General features: G+C 33.6%; 1 long non-coding RNA gene across 1 annotated transcript; it reads right to left on the reverse strand.

Moving 5' to 3' along the window:
- Positions 1 to 454: 454 nt before the first annotated feature.
- LOC111018529 (uncharacterized) lies at positions 455 to 5,798 on the reverse strand. Its single transcript, XR_002602413.2, has 5 exons — positions 5,638 to 5,798; positions 4,926 to 5,105; positions 4,747 to 4,836; positions 1,371 to 1,558; positions 455 to 1,256 (listed from the first exon to the last, which is right to left on the reverse strand). It is a non-coding gene; the product is annotated as an uncharacterized LOC111018529 (long non-coding RNA).
- Between the last annotated feature and the right edge of the window lie 18,559 nt (positions 5,799 to 24,357).

Below are 24,357 nucleotides of genomic sequence, written 5' to 3' on the forward strand. Positions count from 1 at the left end.
ATTACGATAATTTGAGTCTTTGGCGTTGCCATGGTAACTTTGGGAATGATTAGGTTGTCTAAACTCAATTTTATTTTTAGTTTGTGTGGTAATTAAGGGCACATGTAAAGATTGAGTCACTTAATTTATGGTACATATCAAGAAAATGAGATACCTACATTTCGGTTTGTGCCGAACTCCTCGTTTCCTAACACTTCCCATTTCTTTTTTTTTTTTTATTAGGCTTTTTAGGTTTCTGTAGTTAGATTGAAATAATAATGTAAACTTCTCTCCTACGTTTCTTTCATCCTAAAATCTTCATAGATAGACTAATTTTTTCGTCTTCTCCCTATTTCCCAACAATATATTGCCCCAACCCTGTTTTTATGATCAAATTTCTACCCTATCTCACTACACACTCTTTTTCAAGTATGACACAATGACACATATTGCTTGTAGCTACTACACAAGTAAATTTTCAAAAACTACCGTCCATACGATACGCTTTTTATTGTCTGTCATTGTTTCAACATCTAATTTAATTTGTTATATTCGTATGTATAGTCGAAATAAAATAAAGCTTCACATGAGTGGTTGAGCCTCCTTAACTTTTGTAATATTCAAACTGTTGGCAGATGGAAAGCTCTTCGTACCAACGTTTTTAAAACGAAAACGTTGGGAGAACTATACATGTGCCGACGTTTTAAAACATTGTTTGTAGAGGGCCGCTCTGTTAACGTTTTATAAACGCCGACAGATGTATAGACTTGCTAACATTTCTAGAAAAAAGTTGTCAATATGCTCTTCTGAGGCACTTTTGTAGATGCTTTTGCCAGCAAATATTTATCATTAGAAATCACTCTCAAAGTTCTTTGGGTATTTTTCCAACATTTTAAGGCATTGGGAAAAATCAAATTCTTGTAGCGAGAGGACATAACTGCAAAGCTACCATTTATATGAAAAAAAAATGCATTAAATGCAAAAATCTTTCAAAGAAAGTCGTAATTTTTATGAAGATAGGGTGAGATTAGAAGTTGGTTAGAGTAATATGATTCGTATATCAAGGTGGAGAGCAATTATGTTGATGTTTAAAAAAAACATAATTATTTGTACTCCTAAACTAGTGAGAGAGCTACCTTAATGGAGTGGCCTCTTTCAGTTAATTAATAGGCTCCATAATTGAATTTTTAATAAATACCTTTGCATGATAATGTCGCGTCGGATTCCATTTGATGTTCTCATAGGACATTGGATTTGCTCCTTCCCACTCGTATACTCTATACAATAATTAATTTTCATAAAATTCAATTTATAAAAAAAGACAAAGTTACACAACAACAATAATAATAATAATGCTAATCAAGTGTAGTGTACTACTAGTGAATACTCACGGCAAGCTAAATCTTTCCCCAAGAAGGTATGTAAAAGGCACCTCCGTGATCTAGAATCCATTTTTGAGCTCTACCTCAAGCGTTCGTATCGGGTTCTCTCCAAGCAAACACAATAGAATACAGTTTAGAACAATGCAAAGCATGCAACTTTCTCCTACAATGTGCAATCCCCATCCACCATCTTCATTCTGAAACGTTAGAATTTATTTATAAGTTCATTGGCAATATTGCTAAAATTTAATAAAGAAGTGGATTAGAGAGAAAAAAAAAGTAGGAAGTTTGTAAAGCTGTGTTTTTTCTTTTTCAATCGATTTACGTTTGGTAATGTTTTTATTTTCTTCTTTCTCGTTTTCTCTTTTTCAGTCAAGAAAAAATATAATTGTGAATAAGGTATTATCTCTTGTTTCTAATCATTTTCTTTTAATTGAAAAAAGAAAATAGAAACATATATGGTAAACATTTTTTTTCATGAATGTTCTCTAAAATTTAAAATTAGAAAACAAAAGTAAAGGATTTATATGAAATTAATTTTTCAAATTAAATTTTCAAAATTTTATGTTACATATATATATATATATATATATATATATATATTTTAATTTATAATATATTTTTTAGGCAAAAAAATGATAAACAGATGTTTTTATCTATGTTTTGGAAAAAAGAACTAAGAAACAAAAAATCTGATTTGGTTGGTTTCAAAATTTCTATACAATTTTAGAAACATCTACAATATATACAGAAGTGCATGCAGACGAACTTTTTTTAAACAAAATTACCCCGTATTTTTTATTAAATACTTATGTATATCCTTTTCTCACTTTTTTTTAATTAAGTTACGGTCTTGAGGTTTTCGCCGGCCGCTTATGAAATTCATTAGTTTTTCTTATTTTGTTTCTTTTTTGAAACACTTGAATCATACTATTAAGAAAAAATAAATAGATTTAATTTATTTGTCTTTTGAGATTCTATTTTCGTCTCACTTAATTTTACATTTTAAATATTTTAATATGAAAAACTCTCTTATTTTTAATTATACACGGTCAAATCTCAAAAGTTTTGCAACTTTTTTCTTTTTTCTTATAACTATAAAATAATCTTCAACTCATTTCCATAACCAATTTTTGAGTTCCACTTTTTTCTTTCTTCTTCTTTTACTTTTTATTTATTTATTATTATTGTTTTTACTTTTCTCTCCTATGTTTTTTAGTGCACTACATCACATTCCAATTTTTATAGCAATTTTGTCTACATTGATAAAAAATAAAAATATACACGCACATAATTTATTAGCGAATATCATTGTTCATATTTATATATTAAAAATTTTATTTATTGGAAAATTTTGTACACCTTTTTTAAATATAGACAATATTAATAATCTTGGTTTTTTTTTAATAAAAATGACATTAGTTTTTTTTTACAAAATTACTTTTCACTTTTTATTAAATACCATATATGTCATTTTATCACTTTTTATAAGTTACCCTCGTATTTACCGGCCAGTTTTGAAATTCATTAGATTTCTTTTTAATTATTTTTTAAACACCTGATCCTATTAAGAAAAAATAAATATGTTTAATTTATTTTGGCTTTTAAAAGTCGTGCATTCACTTAGTTTTACATTTAAAAGATTATAACATGAAAATTTTTCTCATCATTATTTTAATAGTGTTAAATTATAGAATATTAAAAGTTGTAGAATCTCAAGAGTTTTGCAACTTCTTTTCTTTCTTACAAGTATTAAATAACTCTCTTCTACTCATTTCTAAAACCAATCTGAGATCGTTTCTTTCTTTCTTCTTCTAATTATTATTATTGTTTTTACTTTTCTCTCTTATAACTTTTTTTTTATTTTAGTACAGTAGATCACATTCTAATTTTTAGAGCAATTTTATCTACATTGGTGAAAGTAAAATATCTATGCACATAATTCATTAGCGAATATCATTCATCATATTTATAAATTAAAAAAATATATATTTATTGGAGAATTTTTTACACACTTTTTATTAAATATCATATAGGTCCTTTTTATCACTTTTTATAAGTTACCCTTCTAGAGTTCTTTATCGGCCAGTTTTGAAAATCAGTTTTTTTTATTTTCTTTTTAATTTGTATTTTGAAATACTATTGGCATTCAATTAGCTTTGCATTTAAAAGGTTAGAATTGGTAAAGATTTCTCATTATTATTTATTTAATAGTGTTTAATTATAGAATATTAAAAGTTGTGAATCTCAAGAGTTTTGGTACCTATTTTCTTTCTTACAACTATTAAAGTCTCTTCTACTCATTTTCAAAATCTTAATTAGTGGTTCATTTCTTTCTTTTTTCTTGTATTTCTTTTTTTATTATTATTGTTTTTATTTTTCTCTCCTACAATTCCAATTTTCAGATTAATTTTATCTAAATTCTAAAAGGTAACTAGGCGAATATCATTCATCATATTTATATGTTAAAAATTTTATTTATTGCAGAAATTTTTACACTATTTTCTTAATATTGACAATATTAATAATCTTGGGATTTTTTTTTCAAAAAATGACATTAACTTTTTTTAACAATTTAAATAGGAGCAAAAGGAAAGGATGATAGCATAAATACTAATAGATTAAATAGTTAATATTTATTAAAATAGGTTTGTTTTGACTTCTACAACTATATGGAGAGCTCTCTCGTCTGTTTTTCTATACACAAAACTTTTGCATTAATCTTTTTGTTTTTCTTCCTCTTTTCCCTTCTCCTTAAAAAGAGCATGATACACTAATTTTTTTTTCTAATTGCAAAATAGTATTGTCTAGCAATTATATTATATTGTATTTGATAAATAATTATTAGTTTGATTTTAAACAATAATAAGAGACAAAGATGTTTCAAAATAATTAATATTAAAATATAGGTATCAATTATTGGTATACATATTTCTGAATTTCTTCTATACTTGGGTTATATATATATGTATATATAATTGATACTGCTTCCTTTTGTTCTAAAAAATTTCTGAATGGTTTGAATTCTTTGATTTAATTATTTCAAAATAAAATTTAAAAATGAGATTACATTTCTGATCCCATCACATGCGGTGATATGATTATTAATTAAGTTTTCTTGTTCTTTAGCCTATTACTCATTGAAAAAACTTTGGATACTTCCTTAATAACTATTCACTTAGATTAAAAAAAAATAAATTACAGATTAAAAAAATAAATAAATTACAACGTGCAACACACATGCTAGATACTTGTTTATTAAAAATGAGAAAGGAGAAACCGAAATAGTTATTAATGTTTATATATCTTTAAAATTGACAATAAAAAACAAGCAAACAAAGAACAAAACATTACTAAATGAGCTCTAATTAACAACTTTTCTTACCTGATGATAGAATGTATAGGGAAGAATTTCCTTTCCATGTTCTTCTGACAATATAGTGTTAATATGTCCTATAATGCACCGTGCAAATACCTTTTTCAAAAAAAAAAAAAAAAAGAAGTTATATGTGATGTAACATGGTGAGATAAAATAAATGTTACAATAAATAGAAATAGGTGTACCAGAGGAGGCAAAAAGAATAAAGGGCTAGAATTTTGTGCAAGCGAGTGGCCATGGTTCCTTTGCAAGGCTACGTGCAGCTCTTCTCAATGCAATGGTCGCCCGTTTCATTCTTTTATCATTATTCCTTCCTCCACTGTTACTTTTGGAATGATTTGTTTGAAATTTTTCTCTCCTAGAAACTGCATCTCCAAAAAAAAAAATATATAAAAATTACAGACCATATCAGAGTAAATTACTGATAACTAATAAGTTAAATTACGAGTTTGATCCCTATAACTTTTAAGATTATATGTAATATGTTCTTAAACTTTGAAAATAGTTTAATAGGTCCATAAACTTTTTAAGTTGTATCTAATAGGACTCTAGACTTTAAAAAGTGTCTAGGTCTCTAAACTTTTAATCTTATGTCTAAATAGGCCCTAATGTATAGTACTCTCTAAAAATTAGGGACTTGTTAGCCGCAAAATGAAAAGACGTAAGAGATGACCTATTACACACAAGGCTACGCCATTGGAATTTTTTTCAAAATTTATATACAAAATTTAAAATTTAGGATCTACTAGACACTTCAAAGTTCAAGATCCTATTAAATACAAGGATAAAAATTCATGGACTTATTAGACCATTTTTAATGTTAAGGTTAGACGCAATTCAAAAAATTTAGGGACTAAACTTTTGTCACTTGACCCAACGATGAGTGGTTTAACAAACCTGAATTATCCAAAGCAACTCAGCATCGCATTTGATAGGGTTGTGATTTTGATGATAAGTTTGACGTGCTGCTTCGACTTGAGCTCGGTCCTCGGGAGTGCCTGCATGAGGATCAAATTCCCATGTCTGCCTTCCAAAGGAAACTGCTTAAGTCTCTAATGTTGCTTAATATATCATGAAGAAGAGAAAAAGGCAATTTACGTGTGAAGTAACCAACACAAACCAAATAGTTGCTGCAAAACCAACACGTCATGTTTCTCCGCTCTTCTTTCAAACTGCCTTTTACACCTATTGTATTTTATTCCTAAAAGTGGAAAGAAACAAAATTTCCTTTTTTTTTTTTTAAATGAACCTCAACAACTATATTTTTTTTCTTTCGAATATAACAAATTGGGGATGCACCTTTGAACCTTACCTCAAAAAAAAAAAAAAAAAGAGTAAAGGAGTAGAGGTGTAGGTGTGAATTATTGTTGAGCTATGTTTATGTTAACGATCTCAACTATTAATTAATAGTCTAGAGCGTACTCAATGGTGACTTATGTTTTAACATTTTTTTAATTCTACTTTTTGGGTAAGTGTCTAAATTTGGAATGATGATAAATTTAAATATAGTAAGTTAGTATAAATTTGGATGAGAAATTAAGCCACTTGAAAAAGAAAATCTAAATTTTTGGAAATTTGAAATTTTCACACCTATTTTTAGTGAGTAATGGTCGAATAATTCTCTCTTAAGAGGCATAATTACTCATCTAAATTTTTGTCGAACTCTCAGTGAATATCATGTCATGTAAATTTATTATAAACAATTTTAACTTTCGCTATGGAAACAATATAATTGAAAAAAATGTAAAAGTGTAAGTGAATTAAATTGAAACTAAAAAAGACAACATAAAATTATTACTGATAACACTAGGGACTAAAATAAATATAATCTATCAAATTTGTGCTCGTCATTGTATTGCTGTCAGCCCAAACAACTAGCCCTCAGGGATCATAGCGTAATTAAACCACTGCCTATTTTAAAGAAGTTAGTTATAGTAAAACAAATAAAGAATAAAAAATATGAAAAGCTACTATTCTTTTTAATAAATAAAAAATAAAAAAATATGAATAGCTACTAGTCATATCAATTCTCCTGTTGGTGAATATTTTTAGTCCATCATGTTCACCCCATTCTTCGGTTTGAGAATTGAGAACCAAGTTAAAGAATTTTTATTTTGGGACCGGATATTTGTAGGAAAAATTACTGATTTTGTAATTAATTTTAATTATTTTTAGAATTTAAAAAAGTGTAATAAGTATATATGAATTATTTTTAGAATTATTATCTACTATTATAAACAATTAGTTTTTAAAAAATATTTCATATTGTATTAAGATTCAGCAATGTTTTTTTTTTTAAGCAACAAAATTGGTTTTATTTCCGGAGGAACAAGAATCATCCTAAAAAAAATAAAAATAAAAAACACTGGGAATGACATGAACTTTTTGATTGGTTCTTCAACTCAAGAAAGTAGACAAGAAAATATGTGATACTTCCAAAATCATACCCAATGAGGAAGAACAAGTTAAGAAGCAGAGAAATTCCTTTCCTTGAATTAGAGAAAGGAAACCCAGTAACAGAGTAATCAAGCAGCAGAAGTAAAGAATAAAGTTTAAATTGTTCTAGTTCAGTTGTTTAAGTTGCAGTTTCGTGATTCTTTTGTAAGACATTATTTTTCTTAAATTATTTTCCAGCAACTACTTTGTTTAAAGTAAATTCTGTAAACATTAATGTTCATTAATCGAAGTATTATTTTTTCTTCTTTTCTTCCTGTGATCTCGTTTATCTTCTGAGCATCCTTGTGAATAACACATTCTTGTGGATTTGAACGAGTTCTAACTCCCTTTAGACTCGAAAGAGCAAGAATAAAGTCCAAGTCGGTTCCTTGACATTTCATATACTGTTAATCTCCAATTTATTTTTAAAAAATTCTTTTGACTTCAGTTTTTAATGAGTTTGTTTTTATAAAATCCCAACATGTATGAACTAAATTCTTAATTTTAGTCCTATGAAAACTTAAATTTTCTCTTTAACACACGGTGGTAAGTCTTGCAAAACATGTTTATTTCCTTCATTCGGATTGAATTTATAAATTAAAAACTTGATTGGCCAATTAAGGGATTGATTAATTTAATTGATTCTGAAAATGTCGAGTATTAATCTTTAAAATCTGAATGAACAACTAAGGGAAGGAAACTTTAGAAATAAAGAATTTGTTAAGAAACCTATACACAGGGTCTTATCCTTTAGTTACGGTATAGAAAAATCAAATGAAGGCTTAATTATTAATAGAAATAATGGTAATTAACTTAAAACATAAACTGATTAAGAAGCATAACTGATACAACTTGCTCAGGTGCCTGCCAGGCACACTTGCCTCTGTGAATTTTTATTTTGCATGTTAAGTTGTAGTAGAAGGGCTAGGTCTTTAATCTTTGAATTACGAAACCATTTCAACTTCATTTTTATCCGTTACGGCCATCATAAACTAACTGCTCACTCATCTTTTCACTATTGACTTAAAAAAAAAAAAAACAAATTAAATCCGGTTGGATCGGTATGCCAATATTAGAGGGAGTGAATAATGTGAACATCAATTTACCCAATTTTTTTCGATTTTGAGCATAAATCAATTAACTAAGTAAAATTTTTAAGCAAAAATAATTTATGCACAAATTTATAGCAACCCAAATTATCATAAAACAAATATTAAAGATGAACACTGTCGCACGCCATCGCGATGCGAAGCGACCGACTTTATCTCCCGAAAAGTCTCTTTCGAGATAAGGGTTTGGAGTCGCTACCAATGATCTATAAGGTGTGATTGGTCACCTATTTAAAAAAACTTGATCCGCAAAGAATAGATTTTTGGTTCGAGAGCTCGAGCGTAGGGTACGTGTCAGCACCCTACAACACTCCTTTAAAAAATTGTACCATATTTTATTAGAAATTATTCTATTATTTTATTTGTCAAAAAGAAAATACTTTTGTATTTAATTTTAAATGTCTCAAATAGCATTATACCACTGCACCAACACCTAAGGTAGCAAATTTTTTTTTTAAAAAAAACAAAACTTTTAATTTATTTTTTAAAACTGAAAGAAAAATTGCGAATTTTGGTTGATTAAAAAAAACAGCTTTTTTTTAATGTTTTTTTGTATGAGAGATTTTTAAAAGAAAATCTTTTATTTCATAATTTAACAAAAAAATCAAATTTACTCCAAACAAATTTTATTGCTAAAAACTTTTTTTTTGTTGCTAAGATTCTTTTTCAAACCATAACCACCAAATTTATTTAAAAAGATTTCATTCCTCTGTTTATAAAAACTTATCTTTTTATGCTTTTGTAAATTCGAAATTTTAAAAAGATAACATTTTATTCTAAAACAACACCCGTAGACTCAATCTGGAATCAAACCCCTGTAAAATCGATTTTCTTCTTCCTTTTTCTCCTATCCTGTGAAATTTAGATTTAATTCTTAGAGAGCTTAATTGCTTTCTTGTTGCTAAAGTCTAAGATCTTGGTATTAGTTCTCTGCGATTGAGATCTTCATATATCATGTTTAAACAAAGTAGAATCTCGTCTGTGAAAGAGAGAGAAGAAATGGAGAAGAAATTCTAAAAAGGAAAGGTAGAAGATATGAATGTTGCTCCATAGTTGCTCCATTTCATTGTCCTTAAAACCATATCCTATCAGTTAACCACTCATCAAATATCTTTGATCCAATTATCCTTCTCAAACTTAACACCTCAATTTCTTTACCATGGAGACTTGAGCTTTGAGTTGGAAAACGTCCTTGTTTTAACGTTCACGATACACTATATTGGAAAAATTGGTTATTTTTCTATTGACCTATACCATGACATTATAACGGGGCAAATTGACTATCTTTCTTGACCTACCTTATAATACATACTACCTATTTTTCTTATACATATATTTGTAATCTTTTGCGTATATTTTAATACATTTGAGAAACCTTGACTCATAAAGTAACACTTTAGATTAGCTGGCATGCTGAAATGTCAAATTTATGCCTTACTTTGACATATTGAAATGATCTCCAAAGGAGTAAAGCATGAAAAACGAAAATATTTGACGTGACCAAATCTTTTGAACTCTCAAAATACTTTGGCGACTCTCCATAATACACACCTAATTGGTGAACTTCATGGATTTTGAATGTCCTTCTAACATTAATATTTTGCTATGACATTCATCTTTTGTTTATATAGAAATGAATAAATATGTCATTGAGAGCCTAAAAAAGTCATATCATGCCATTATCATTTTGAAATTTTGGTGTAATAACTCCAACATATATTGTTGATGTGAGGATTTCGACCTTTCGGTTCACCTCTCCTTCACACCTAACTCTTTGATCAAGGAATTGGAACCTGCAAAACCGAATCAACCTAAATCGATGTGACCTTAGTCACACAGGCTCCAATGCCTAAGTTAGCAAAGGGGGATTGAGAAATGGTGAATTTCTAGTGTGTTATCTACCCCCTAAGGTTAGACTGCATCGCTTACTTTATAGATGGGGGAATAGTTCCAGAACCTTCTAGAGTGGAGCCCTAGCTCGTAGTGACAAGGCTTGAGAGGAAATGTCGATTAAAGGCAAACGATCTCCGGGCTTGGCCGTGGGCCGAGCCCGGCTCGGCACCGAGGAAGGGTCGAGACCGAGCAGGTTCGATTCTCTGTCAGTTGCTTCCTCAATCCTTTCTGATCTGTAGTCGACTTAATTACTGATGTCTGTGTATAACAATTGCCCCCTACTCCCAAGGTGATGCTTCCAAATCTATTTCCATCAACTTGGGAGTATGCAACATTTTTGTCTTGATTTTCCTCCCAATGTCAGACCTGTGATCGATGCCAAGTCAGACCCGTGATTGAGGAGGTCACGGGTTCCTCGGGGGTCGTGACGAGCACGCCTCGGTTCTCACGGTCCAAGATCGTTGGTCAACTGTGTCGTTCTGCCATTGTGGGACCCAAGAGGACAATCGAATTGTCACATCCTCACAGGACACGAGAAAATCACATGTTGGCTTTTCCCTCCTTCACAAGACCCAAGGCGGTCAATGTGGCTGTCGCATCACCTATAGGACCCGTGACCAAGCTCATAGGGTGCAGATCTGAGCACACCTTGGTCCTTTGATCAAAGACCACTAGACCGAGAGCTGCACTCTTGTGTTATGGGCTATTTAAACCCTTTCACCTTCTCCATTTCCTATCATCCTCCTTACAACGTATACCTCTCTTTACTCGTTTTTTGTTGTGTTTTCTATTCTCATGGATGACCTTAATTTCGAGTTGACCTCCTCGGATGATGGATAATCGTTGAATCGGTCGTCTAAATCTCGATCCTATCGCCCGTCCTGGGTGGATAAATCCACTCTTATGGCGAGGAATCTTCCTCGCTTGCGTTCAAAATACCGTATCCCAGATTCGGTTAGCCTTTGTCTTCCAAATCTGGGAGAAAGTATCGACAGATCTTTTCTTGGTGAGGTTGTTTTTTATGCAGCCATGTTTCAATTCGGAGTCCATCTATCGTTGCCTCTTTTCCTTAAAAATTTCTTAGCTTCCAATCAAGTAGCTCTTTCTCAAATCGTTCCAAATGGATGGTCTACGTTGATTAGTTGCTTCATTTTATGGTCGTACCTCGGGGGCAAGCAACCTTTATCCGCCGCGGATTTCATGTCGCTTTATTACCTCAAATATAGTCCCGAGGATAACTTTCACTTTTATGTTAGTTCCCGGAATCAAATTCTTGTTATGGGTCCTTCCTCAGTGAAGCATTGGAAGGACGAGTGGTTCATTGTCGGTGGCGACTGGCTAGCCCGTGACGAGAGAAGACTATTTTTTCCTGTCCCGAATGGGTGCAGGGAGTTAGGTAAGTAGATTTTCGAGCTCTATCGAGACTTCCGTAGACGTCTATTCTGACTATTATCTTTCTTTGTTGACAGCTCCTTGTAATTGTGAGCTTACTGTCGAAGCGTTAAATTTCTACCATATCGTCATTCATTTACCAGATACCGAGCGCTGGGGCTCGGATCTGGTTAAGGAGCAGAACCTTGTAGACTTTGGCTTGGCCCCCCCTCACAATCCTCCAGGTAATTGTCGAAATCTTTTCTTCATTTTGCGTGGAAGTCGCTTTTTATTTCTATTCTATTCATAGAAATGTCGAGACGGAGCACCTGCCTATATGAAAGAGAACGCCATCGAAATGCTCGGAGCTCGGGACCCGGCTTTAGCCGTGCTTCGGATATTGAAGTGACTGATTTGATCGAGGAGGAACCCTTTTCTTAGCAAGCTCGATCCTCCATGCCTTCTACAGCCCTGAAGCGTTCTGCTCGACTGCAAGGGACGTCTGTCCCGTCCGCCTCTCGTGGTCATCCAGGGAGCTCTTCTCAGGCTTCAATCTTTCCATTCTTTGGCCCATATAACACTGATGTCGATGGGGCGACCTACCTGGAAAGGGCATTTAGCCTTTGGCAAGGGCTCGGTGAATCATCAGGCGAGTCAGATTTTGGCCTATCAAACCCTCAGCACAGTATCGGCACATGCCTCAGCGACCTCCATGCAGTGAGTACTTCGTAGCTTCAGATAGTTGTCATAGCGTCTCCCCTAATGTCGGTCTCTGACATTGGTAGGTTTTCAATCGTCTAGTGGTGTTCTCGAGTCGGGTTACCGATGAACTTAACCACCTCTGCCACCACTATGCTTCTCGGGAAGAGTTGAATCAAGATCTCTCTTCCCTTAACTAGGCCAACAGCCTTCTGGAGAACACCCGGCGTGAGTTGGAAACGGAGAAAATAAAATTTCGATACGAGCTAGCCAACCTGCAAAGGAGGCTCGATGAAGCCAACGCTCGGCTCACTGATTCTGAATTCTTAGCCTCAATACAAGAAAACTCAAAAGTACGTCGACTTGCAAAATTCTGCCATGGAATGCGGCGTTTCCTGGTCCTTTCGCCAGGTTTCTAATACACTCCCCGAGATTGATTACTCCTTCCTTCCGAAGCGTTTTAAAGCTGACCGTGACGCTCCTATCGACATGGACGATGATGATGATGAATAGTATGGTTGCCTGAGAGGGTAACGAGTTGCTTTGCCTGTGTTTAGTGCTTTTACGAATTTTATGGCGTTGTTATGCCATTCGCCTTTTCGTTTGTATTTCGTTTTGGAATTACCAATTAACCCTCTGTTACCAACAAATATTGGCTTACGGCTCTAACCCTAATGAAGTTGATTTTGCTGCCTTTACTTGCATAGGTTTCTAACATTTTGGCCATGGCCAATGGTTTTACACCTGTTGTTGTTTGGCTTTTGACTTTACTCCATCTTTACGTTTTAACCGTGCTAGGTCAATTGACCCGCTTTTGGTTTGGCCGTGTTGAGATTGTTTAATCGTTCTTTCCAATTTTGTCAATGCAAAGTCGCGCTTGTAGTCTGGTTATATCTTAAGTAGTCTGTCGATGCATAGTCGAATGACCCGAGCCCTGGTCGGTGCCGAGCAGGGCTCGGCTTAAGCTGTCCGCTTCCTCGAGTCTTCCGATTATGACCTATCGCTCTTATCTTATAGCTGTGATGCCCCCTACTCTCAAGGTAGCGCATTGTCAATTTTTGCTCTTTGAGAGTATGTTTGTAGATAAGACATGGTACTTTTAAGAAGATAGAGTTAACAGGGAACCCAAATAACAGATACTTTATTGAATATACGAAATCAATAATCTAAAATTTCTAGAAAACCAAAGAAATGAGAACAATCTCAGATCCATCATACTTGTAAGTTGAAGAGAAAGAGTAAAGAAAGGAAAAGAAATCAATGGCCCCCCACAGTAAAAGCCTTGTCGTTGCCCCTCATCGAAGTGTAGTAGTACTCGCGAGGTACGCGCTGCTCTCCTTTGATTTCACCAATTCCACCGGGTGTTGGGAATTTCATAGACCAGGTGATATGTAGATGGTATCGCCCTGAGCATGTGCATTGTCGGCCTACCTAATATCGCATTATAGGAGGATGCATAGTCGACGACCAAGAAATCTACCATTTTAGTGACGGTCTTTGGCCCACTCCCGAATGTCACTGGCAATTTTATCCTTCCTTCAGGAATGACTCGCTCTCCTTTAAACCCTATTAGCGGTGCTAGACTACTCTTAAGACCTTTATCTCCTAGCTCATGGCTTTGTAGGCCGTCAGGGAGATGATATTTGCTGAGCTGCCCCTATCTACCAAGATCTGGTGCACCTTCGCATTAGCTATTTTTAGAGTGATGATTAGTGCATCGTTGTGTGGGTGAAGGAGATGAGTCGCCTCATCCTCGAAGAACTCAATTCTTGTCTGTGGTTCTACTACAAATGCATGGCAAACATCATGTCGTCCGAGTCTCCTGCACGCTCGCCTTCCTCTTTCTGCCCGATTCTCTTTCTACTGGCCTCCCATTATTGTTCGGATTTCTCGAGCATGTGACTTACAGTCGTTCTCACTATTCTGTGTCGCTTTAAGGTCCTCTACGTGCTCCTTGAGATATCCTTTCCAGATGAGTCCTTCCACTTCCTCTTTGAGATCAAAGCAATCCTGGGTGGCATGGCTGTGGTCTCGATAGAAAAGGCAATATCGCCCTTTGCTTCTTTTACTAGGAGGTGCTTTCATCCTCTCCATCCATTTGAGCAACCTTTGGTCATTGATTTCCATCAACACTTGCTCGAACGGGACCGTGGTCGAGGTATACTTTTCCAACTTCCGGGGCAGATCCTTCTAGTTGATCCGATCTCTCTTCTCTCATCTCGAAGATTGAGGCATATCCCCAGATCTCTTCTTCTTCAGGTCGGACTACTTTTCCTCGGGTTCTTTCTTTAAATAGAAGAATTCCCTTGCGCTCATGTACTTTTGAGCTCGACTGAGTGCCTCCGAGAATGTGCTCGGCGTCTTCTTCCCAAAAGAGAATGAAAGGTGCTCATCCTTGATGCCGGACATGAAGGCTAGCAGAGAAACTGCATCCCTGAGACCTTTAACCTGCAACTTTCCCTCGTTAAATCTGGCCACATAGTCGTGAAGGCTCTTTGTTGTCCTCTGTTTGATGGTAAGTAGATAAGTTACAGGTCGGCTTCAACTTCGTCCTCCCACGAACTGGGTCACAAACGCCTTGGCTAGGTTTTTAAAACTCGAGATCAACCCTCGTTTCAACTGTCGAAACCATACCCTGGCTGACCCGCTCAAAGTCGTCGAGAATACCCGACATCTGATCGCCTCTGATACTCCATAAATGTCCATCCATTCTCGGTAGGCGTCCATGTGATCTACTGGGTCGGTTGACCCATCAAACTGCTTCACAGTTGGTAGCTTGAATTTTGGAGGGACCTTCTACCCCATGATTTATTCTGTAAATAGTGAATCGGCCTGATCCAGTAGTTCTTCTAGATCGAACCATTTTCCTACTTTGTTGTTTCTCAGACAACTCAGGTCGATCCATCGACTTGTCTTTGTCGAGGTCTACGGTCCCTGCATTCTGTCTATTTTTGTTGCTTTTACTCACATTTGGTACCGGAGACCTCTGTCACTTTTTGTCCTTTTGCTGGCCTTGGGAGTCGAAAATCTGAGTTTGTCGTTTGCTATTGCCTCCTAGCCTCAATTTGCTCCCTGCACTGTTCATTGACTCCTCAGTCTCACTCTCTACCGGGATTTTTTCTTTTCGGGGGATCTCGGATGAGGGGTTCCTCGCTGGCCTCTCGTGGCTCTAGTTGTCGAAGTAGTTGAGTCATGTGTTGAAGCATCCCCTCCACCTTTCTCTCTAAGGCTGCGAACTGACTTTGGAGCTGTTCAGGGGTTGTTGTCGTAGGCACCTTGGGCAGTCCTTCTTGGTGCTCTGGGTTTTGTCGACTCAATCCCGTTTCACCCTCGGGTCCTCTTATCAGGGGGTCATCCAAGTTTAACCTTCTCCTCGTGTGGCAGTCATCGTCAAAACCCCGTGGACTCCTTTCCGATGTCATGTTGTTCAGCTGATTTTTCTTTCGTTCCCACAGAAGGCGCCAAATGTTGATATGAGGATTTCGACCTTCCGGTTCACCCTCTTGCTTACACCTAACTCGTTGATTAGGGAACTGGAACCTGCAAAACCGAATCAACCTAAACCGGTGTGACTTTAGTTACACGGGCTTCGATGCCTAAGTTAGCAAAGGGGAGTTGAGAAATGGTGAATTTCCAGTGTGTTACTTGCCCCCTAGGGTTAGACTGCATCGCTTATTTTATAGATGCTGGAATGGTTCCAGAACCTTCTACAGTGGAGCCTTAGCTCGTGGTGACAAGGCGTGGAAGGAAATGTCGATTAAAGGCAAATGATCTCCGGGCTTGGCCGTGGGGTCGAGCCGGGGTCTGGACTGAGCCCTTCTCGGTCTGGTTCGGTTCTCCGTCAGTTGCTTCCTCAATCCCTTATGATATGTACTCAACTTAATTACTTATTTCTGTGTATAACATCTATATTTATGCTCCATTTGGCTTCTAGATTTGGTAGCAAATGATTTCGAATTCTAGGATTTTAAATGATTGAAATGATTTCGAATTTAAATGACAGTTAAAACTGTCATTAACATAATTCGTGACAGTTATATAACTGTCATGGATTAAGGCATCAAGAAAAAGGAGAACATGACAATTTTGAAAATTTGTCATTAATGCATTTACAACTATAATTTTGAAAATTATAATTGTATTTGCAACCAAATTGATTCTAAATCATTCAAATTCAAATTTCTTGTTTGGATGAATTAACAAGTATAACATCTGACGACATTATGCCTTTGCAATTTTGTATGATATTGTAGTGATAATAATATAATATTTTAATATGAAATAGTGATGTTATTTATAAAAGTGTAAGCATTTAATCCAATCAACTTAATAAATTAGAATTTCCAATGAAATTTAAAAAAATAAAACAAAAAAATAGTAAATATTTCCATTCAAATGTATATTTTTTAAATCTAAACGAAGATAATGAATATGTTTATAATCAAAAACACTTAAACTGTGAACCAACTTACCCTCATATTTTTTCATTTATTTTCCTACTTCATTTTATATATATATATATATATAAAAACTAATGAACATATCAAAAATGTCATACTAAAACACTAGAACATACAAAAAAAATTACAAAACAATACTTCAACTAATAAAAATATATATATAACAAAGTAGTTAAAAAAAATAATGAAAGAGAAGTTTAAATTGTATCAAACTACCAATCTCTTTACAAATTCATCTTATTTGGAATGAAAATGATTCGTTTGACCCAAATTAGTATTATATAAAAATTGAAATAAAAAGAAAAGAAAACTGATCGAGGCACACCAAGCAAAGTAGAAAATCAACTTGGATTTTGATTGGCAGTTAATCCAAAAAGAATGTATGTAGAATGGCAAACGAGAAAATAATTGTAGTATGCTTGACAATTTGCGTAGAAAAATCAGAAAATAATTATACAGGTGTAAGGTGGAGTGATACAAAGAAATTTAAAAAAAAAAATGGAACATCTATTTTTTCTCCTATAAAATAGATTAAATTTGAAACTTTTTACCTTTTAATTTCAAATCCGACCTATTTTGAATGAAAAATATTTGACGAAAAACGTGATTTAAAATCACTTTTGATTTCCAACTTCTTCATTTTCTTTTTCAAACCAAGAACGAAAATGATTTAAAAATCATACTAATTTGCAATTCCTTACTAGGTTCCAAGTGATTTTTTTGATCACATGAAGTTTTAGCTAACAAGAAAAGAAGAAAATGTCGTCCTTGCACAAAAACGTGATTTTTTTGATCACACTTATTTTGAATGAAAAATATTTGACGAAAAACGTGATTTAAAATCACTTTTGATTTCCAACTTCTTCATTTTCTTTTTCGAACCAAGAACGAAAATGATTTAAAAATCATACTAATTTGCAATTCCTTACTAGGTTCCAAGTGATTTTTTTGATCACATGAAGTTTTAGCTAACAAGAAAAGAAGAAAATGTCGTCCTTGCACAAAAACCAAAACAAAAAAAAAGAAAACAAAAGAAAGAAAATACAAAGAAAAAAGAAAAAGAATATGTCAAAGACCAATCCCATGCAACATTGTTATCTCTAGCCTCCATATTCATGGAACTTGATAACTCTCCTAAGAGAGTTATTTGTGTCTAAACTTCACATAAAATAGCTAAAGATAGTTTCATCTAACCTCCATTTTCATTGAGTTGTACCTAATTTAGAAAGGAAATAAAGGTTCTCCTATATATAATGCTAGCGCTCATATAAATAATCTGATTTTTGAGCATTTTGCTGCAGCTTTAATGATGCTACAACATCGGTTCTAGAAAGAGACAAAAAGCAGCAAGCTAGCAGTGAAAAGACTTCTCAACGACATTTAGCACAGTAACTGGAGGTTTCACTTGGGAGAGAGCTGGGTCTCATAGAGCTTGTTTTGTTGCCCTAAAATCGGAAGGAAGTATAAAAGCTACAAGAAAGAGAAGCCCCCACACACACAAGATTATTTCATTTCATTCTTGCAGTCACAAAACCCTCACTTCAAGAAAACCTCTCCAACCGTTCGAGGAAGTCAAGAGGAGAAGAAGACCAAGCAACCGTAGCTGAGAAAGAAGCCGAGAACTCTTGCTGGGAGCTGATCTTCAGCTCCCTCTCTTCATCTTTTAAGCTCTTTGTATTGTTTTTATTCCTATATTGTTGATTCCCCTTATGACATTGTCTAGCTAAAATCTTGTGTAAGGGAAAGATGTGGTGAACTCATTTCAAGGGCTGTAACTTTGTTGTTTTGCATTAATGATAGTGTGTTTTGATTTGAAGTTGTTGTATCACTCTATTTTCAATGTGCTTGATCACCATATTGAAATACCTTCGTAATAACCTTTGGAAAAATATATTAGGGAGCGAAAAAACTTCATCTCGAGCTAGAGTCTACTTGAGTTTAGAGTGTGGGAACTTAGGGATAAGCACCACCTAGCTTGGTTAAAAACTGTCCATATATGTTGTTATCGTTTGTCTAAGAACTCTAATGGCAGAAAATCTGGGGTGTTTGGAAAAGCATCCTGTCTATTTGACCACTGCATTCACTCCATTAATGCTGCAGCATCGTTAGAGTAGCCCAGGAAGAGTCGTTGTTCTCTCTCCCTTACACCCTTATTTTCATAAGAAGTTACTTACTAATTGTGAATGTTTGTTAGTCCTAGTGAAAATTTAATGTGTTTGATAACATATATTTAAACTGCTTGCATTATTGTTCACTTTAGCATTTACTCAAAAGAAAAATTATTTAGTTTATTGCATTGATTTCCTAAGTGAATATTGAGTGTTTGGGCACTTAGTTTCTGTGGATTCGAACTTTTTGTTACTTGCTGCGACGATTGTGTACACTTGCACATGTAAGAATTAGTAACATAATCCGTAGACAACAGAACTCCATCTGATTTATCAAGCTTTTCTCGTCGATCTCGTTACAGGGTTGCACTCAATAGTCAACCAATTCGTTTTTCCTTAAGTTGGCCAACTGACAACGAGTATAATCAAATATAATATTTTGGGATTAACCCACATAATGTTAAAGCAAAGAGATGGTATATGAGTTTCCAAACCTAATCAAACACTAGTCAATAGAAGTCAAAATGGCTCAATGTTGTTTTTAATTAAGTATTTTGAAAGTATTTTAGGCGCCGTTTGTTTTTCGAGAACGTAGATGTCCGACATCTATATATGTCTGAAATTTGAAATGCTCGGATTTTTAGATGTCCGGCATCTTTAGATAACCATGTTTGTTTCGTATGAAAAATTATAAAGATATCTGTGAATATTTGGATAGCCACGTTTGTTTTGCAAAATTTATTCTGGGGGAGGTGTTAAATTTATAGAATGTTCCAAAAATACTCTTATGAATACTTATATAATTTATAAATTCATTTAATATAATAGATTTATTTTAATTAATTTAATAATTTTATATTTTTATATGTTATTTTGTAGAACAAATTAATTCATATTAATTTAATATAAATTTCATTTTCAACTTTAATAGTTTTCCAAAAAGACAAACATATAATTTATGCTATCTTGCGTAATTTATTTATTATATCATCACATTATATTTTTTTAGGAGGAAAAATATGACATGAATGTTGGTCATAAAAAATGTAACTTTAAAATTATATAGTTATGATCATAAATATTTATAATGTGATTCCTTTACAGTATTAAAAATAAATGGATATATTATATAAGTTAATTGCAATTTATTTTATATGTTAATCTAATGTACAAATATACTTAATTGCATAAATTTGTTATATTAATTTATCTTAATTATAAATTTAAAAATAAAAAATAAAAGAAATTTTTTAGGAAAAATTAAAAATTTGATGAAAGAAAATATGTGAAGAAAAAAATGAATGACAAAAATGTAAAAAGTGGATGCCTTCAACACGGGAATCTTGGAGACCCGTGTTTCAAAAGGGCATCCAAAGCTCGTAAGATGCCTAACGTACGGGCATCCTATGATGCTTGGACATCTCAAGATTCCTGGATATCCTATATTCTCTCAAAACAAACGTGGGAATCCAGATGCCCGTCCAACGGAAATCTCAGATTCCTACGAAACAAACGACCCTTTAATTATTTCCCAGTTTATGCATTTTTAGGCTTTTTAATTTTTGGTAGGTTACGAGTTTTTTCATTTTCTTGAGAGTTACATGTATCTCCTTTTATGTTAGTGATAACTCCTCGTAAGAGAATGATTTCAGGTGAAACTTTGTCTTGGATAGATGAGTTTTTGAATGATTTAGCTCTGTTAATAAGTGTTTCAGGTTTAGAAATTGAATTTTCGAAGATGGATCATATTTTGTGCTAATCAGAAAATTCATGAAGAAAACCACTCATTCAAGATTATTTGCTCCCGTAGGTGATGCTGGAGCATCAGAGCTAACACTGGTAGTTGAGCTGTAGAAAACAACAGAAGACTTTTTACTTGAGGAAAAAATGTAGTAAAAGTTATTTTACCTAATTTTTCGCTGGACCTTAGATACCCCTCCACTGTTGCCCTAAAATTAAAGAGAGTATAAATTAATGCATTGAGAGGGAGCTGCCTCCCTTTTGTGATTTCTCGTTCATCAATCCCAAAACCAACTATAGAGACAAAAAGGAGAAGAATCGTACCATGAAATGAGCATTTTTGAACAAGACAGCTGGAGAGAGAGAGCACAAGCTTACCGAGTAAGCCTTGTTTTCTTCTATTTTCTTCTTCTTTCCTTGTCTTAACCAAACTGGTTTTATGTTTTCTTCCTTTTGTCATTTAATGTCGTTTTTTAGCTAAATCCATTAATGAGGTTATGAACCATTGCTTGTAAACATTGATTTTCTAGTTGATGAAGTTGTTTTGCTTGATTAAAGCCTACGTTTATTTTCTTTTAAGTTTAAGATGCTTGATCAAAATTTTTTAGCTAGCTTCTTATTATGAGTTAGAAGGTTGTAATAAGGTTATTAGCTTTATTGTTTCAATCAAACCAAATATTTTGATGATCACAAACCAAGTACAAACTAACAATTTGACTATTTCAAAGTATCCATAGCTAAAGCTTGAAAAGACAAAATCAACGCCTGTCAAATCACTCAAATCAGAGCTTAAACGAAGAAGTTATGGTCAAAACAAGTCAGGAGAAAAATCCTACGTGGCAGGTGACGTGGACAAGTGGACAAATCCTACGTGGTGGGTGACATGGACAAGTGGACCACTCAGAAGTTGACATGTGGCATCAAGAGGACATACTTATGCTGACATGGCATCCAACAATCGAACAAATGAGAAGATGACATGTGGCACTTTCAATCTCTAACAAATCCATTTCCACCAATTTCTCTCAATCTCCCCAATCACTCTCAATCTCCTCAATCACTCCTAATCTCAATAATTTCTCAATCTCCACTAATTTCTTTTAATCGTCATAATTATGTTTTCATTTCATTTCATTTCCTTACCTCACCTCTTAAGCTACACCATTCATCATTTGTTGCCCTAAATCCAATGGCCAAAATTCATCATCGCAAGCCACTAAATTCCACCATTCCACACACCAACTATCAAAAGAAAAATTTTTTGTTTTCAAATTGGGTTTTGTATTAAGGTGTGGGTACACCTTGGGTTATGAGAAAAGTAAATTGGTTGGATCCTAAACCAGTAAAAATAATCTTGGGTTTCTCTTTAGCCTTGGACAAAAAGAGGGTCGATCGGTTTGGTTCTCACCCGTAAGAGAGCCACTGCAGTAAAATACCCAATAAAGAGTCTTGGGGAGTGGAGTAGGAATTTCCAAACCACTATAAAAATTCTCGGTATCACCACTCTCTTCTCTTCTCTCTTTTAAATTCAGTATTTATCTACTTTGAATCTTGGTAGTTTGCATATAGGTTTACTTAAATATTTTGTTCAATATTTCCTCTTCTTGTTAATTTTCTATTATTGATTGCATATTTGTTCATTACCTTGAAATTATTTTTAATTTTTAAAAATTGGTAAGCAACCTTATTCACCACTCTCTAGTATTGTCATTCGATCCTACAAAGGCGAGGGAGACTTTAATATGGAGTTTGGGTACTTAGGGATAAAACTCACCTAATATAGCTATAAACTGTTCTAATATTTTGTTAACTCAAATGGGGGTTTGGTTAATGAAAAATCTAGGTAATCTGGAAAGGTACTGCGTCTATTTGACTAGCAACTCTAAACAACTTCTCGCTGGAGCATTAATTAGTAATAAGATAGAAACAGAATATAACCCCCAATTTTTTACTATAAGATCGATTGGTAACGCTAGAGGGGGTGAATAAGATTGCTTACCATTTTTTTAATTAAAAATAAATTCAAGCTGTCTCATGAAAAAAAATTCAAGGTAACAACCAATTATGCCATCAACAAAAGAATATTAACAAGAAGAAGAATTATTGAACAAAATATTTAAGCTAAACCTATATACAATCTAGCAAAATAACTCAAAGTAGTAAATACCGAATTTAAAAATGAGGAGAGAAGAGAACGAGTGACACCGAGAATTTTAATAGTGGTTTGGAAATTCCCACTCCACTCCCTGACACCGAGAATTTTAATAGTGGTTTGGAAATTCCCACTCCACTCCCCAATACTTCTTCTTGGGTAAGAACCAAACCAATTGACCATTTTTTTTTATCTTAGACTAAAGAAAAACCCACAATTCTTTTTACTGGTTCAAGATCCAATCAATTGTGTCTTCTCACAACCCAAGGTGTAGCCACACCTTAATACAAAACCCAATTTAAAAGAAGAATACAAATCACAAAAAAAAAACACAAATTTTGTACTACAGTAATGGCTAAAAGGTCACAATCTAATGTATCTCTCACACAAGAGATGATCAAGTTATGTGAGGGATCATAAAGATTTTGCAAAACTTGAGAGAAGAATTTGAAGAGAGAAAAATATCTACTTTGATATTTGGTGTGGTGAATAGTGAAATTTTGTGGCTTTAAATAGATTTTCGATGATGAAAATTGGTCATTCAATTTAGTAAAACAAAAGATGAGTGGTGGAGATTAAGATGAAGAATAAGTAAAAATGAATAAAAATAATTATGGTGATTAAAAGAAATTAGTGAAGATTGAGAAATTATGGAGATGGAGAGTGGTTGATGAGATTGAGAGAAATTTGTGGAAATGGAATTGTGGAGATTGAAAGCACCGCATGTCATCTACACTATAGATACTTTGAAACACTCAAATGGTTAGTTTTTACTTATTCGTGATCATTGAATTAGTTTTTACTTGTGATCATCGAAATATTTACTTCGATTGAAGGCATAAAGCTAACATTTACGACCTTTCATAGTTGCTTTGGGTGTTTCCTCTGATTCATAGTCCTTAGATTTTCTATACTTGTGTTATTAAGCATTTTCATTTTATAAATAGTTTAGGATAACCCAATTCATATTTTTTTTTGTTACTCATTACTTTAGTGAAAGTTAAGTGTTTAGTTATTAAATCCCCGTGGATTCGATTTTTTTTTTCACTTACTACCCGATTAGTATACACTTGCACCAGAGTTATTAAAATCGTTAAAATTAGGACTCTTCATATGGTTGATTAAGTTATTAAAATCGTTAAAATTAAGACTCTTCATATGGTTGGTTAAGTGGCTAAAGTCATGTTTGTGTCCTTCATAAATCATATTTTTAATATAATCAAAATGAGCATTTGTGCTTTATAATTTTAGTCAATAGCTATATACTTTACATCCTCAACCATTTTTTCATGGTTAAAAGTACTCTCAAACATAGCCAGAATAAGAACATACCTGTAAAGACCAACGTGGAGTTTATTCTACAATCAAAAGAAAATGATATGGTAAAGAACCAATTATATATGATGTTTTCCACCCAAAGAAAAAGGTGATAAAAATCACATAACCAAGTCGTAAAGTACAAGAGAGGAAGGGTTAACAATCTTAGAATTCAGAGTCCTGAAAGGTAAAAGAAAGATTAGAGACAACAAATCTAGAGCACAATTTTCTTATGCAGAAGCAATGATCCCAAGTCCAATTAAGAATTTGGTAACATACAAATCTATCTAAACTTAAACCTTACTATAATTTGAGACATTATTATGCCAGGC

Source organism: Momordica charantia, assembly GCF_013281855.1.
Source record: "Momordica charantia cultivar OHB3-1 chromosome 8 unlocalized genomic scaffold, Mcharantia_2.0 BLBB01000008.1, whole genome shotgun sequence".
Lineage (NCBI taxonomy): Eukaryota > Viridiplantae > Streptophyta > Magnoliopsida > Cucurbitales > Cucurbitaceae > Momordica > Momordica charantia.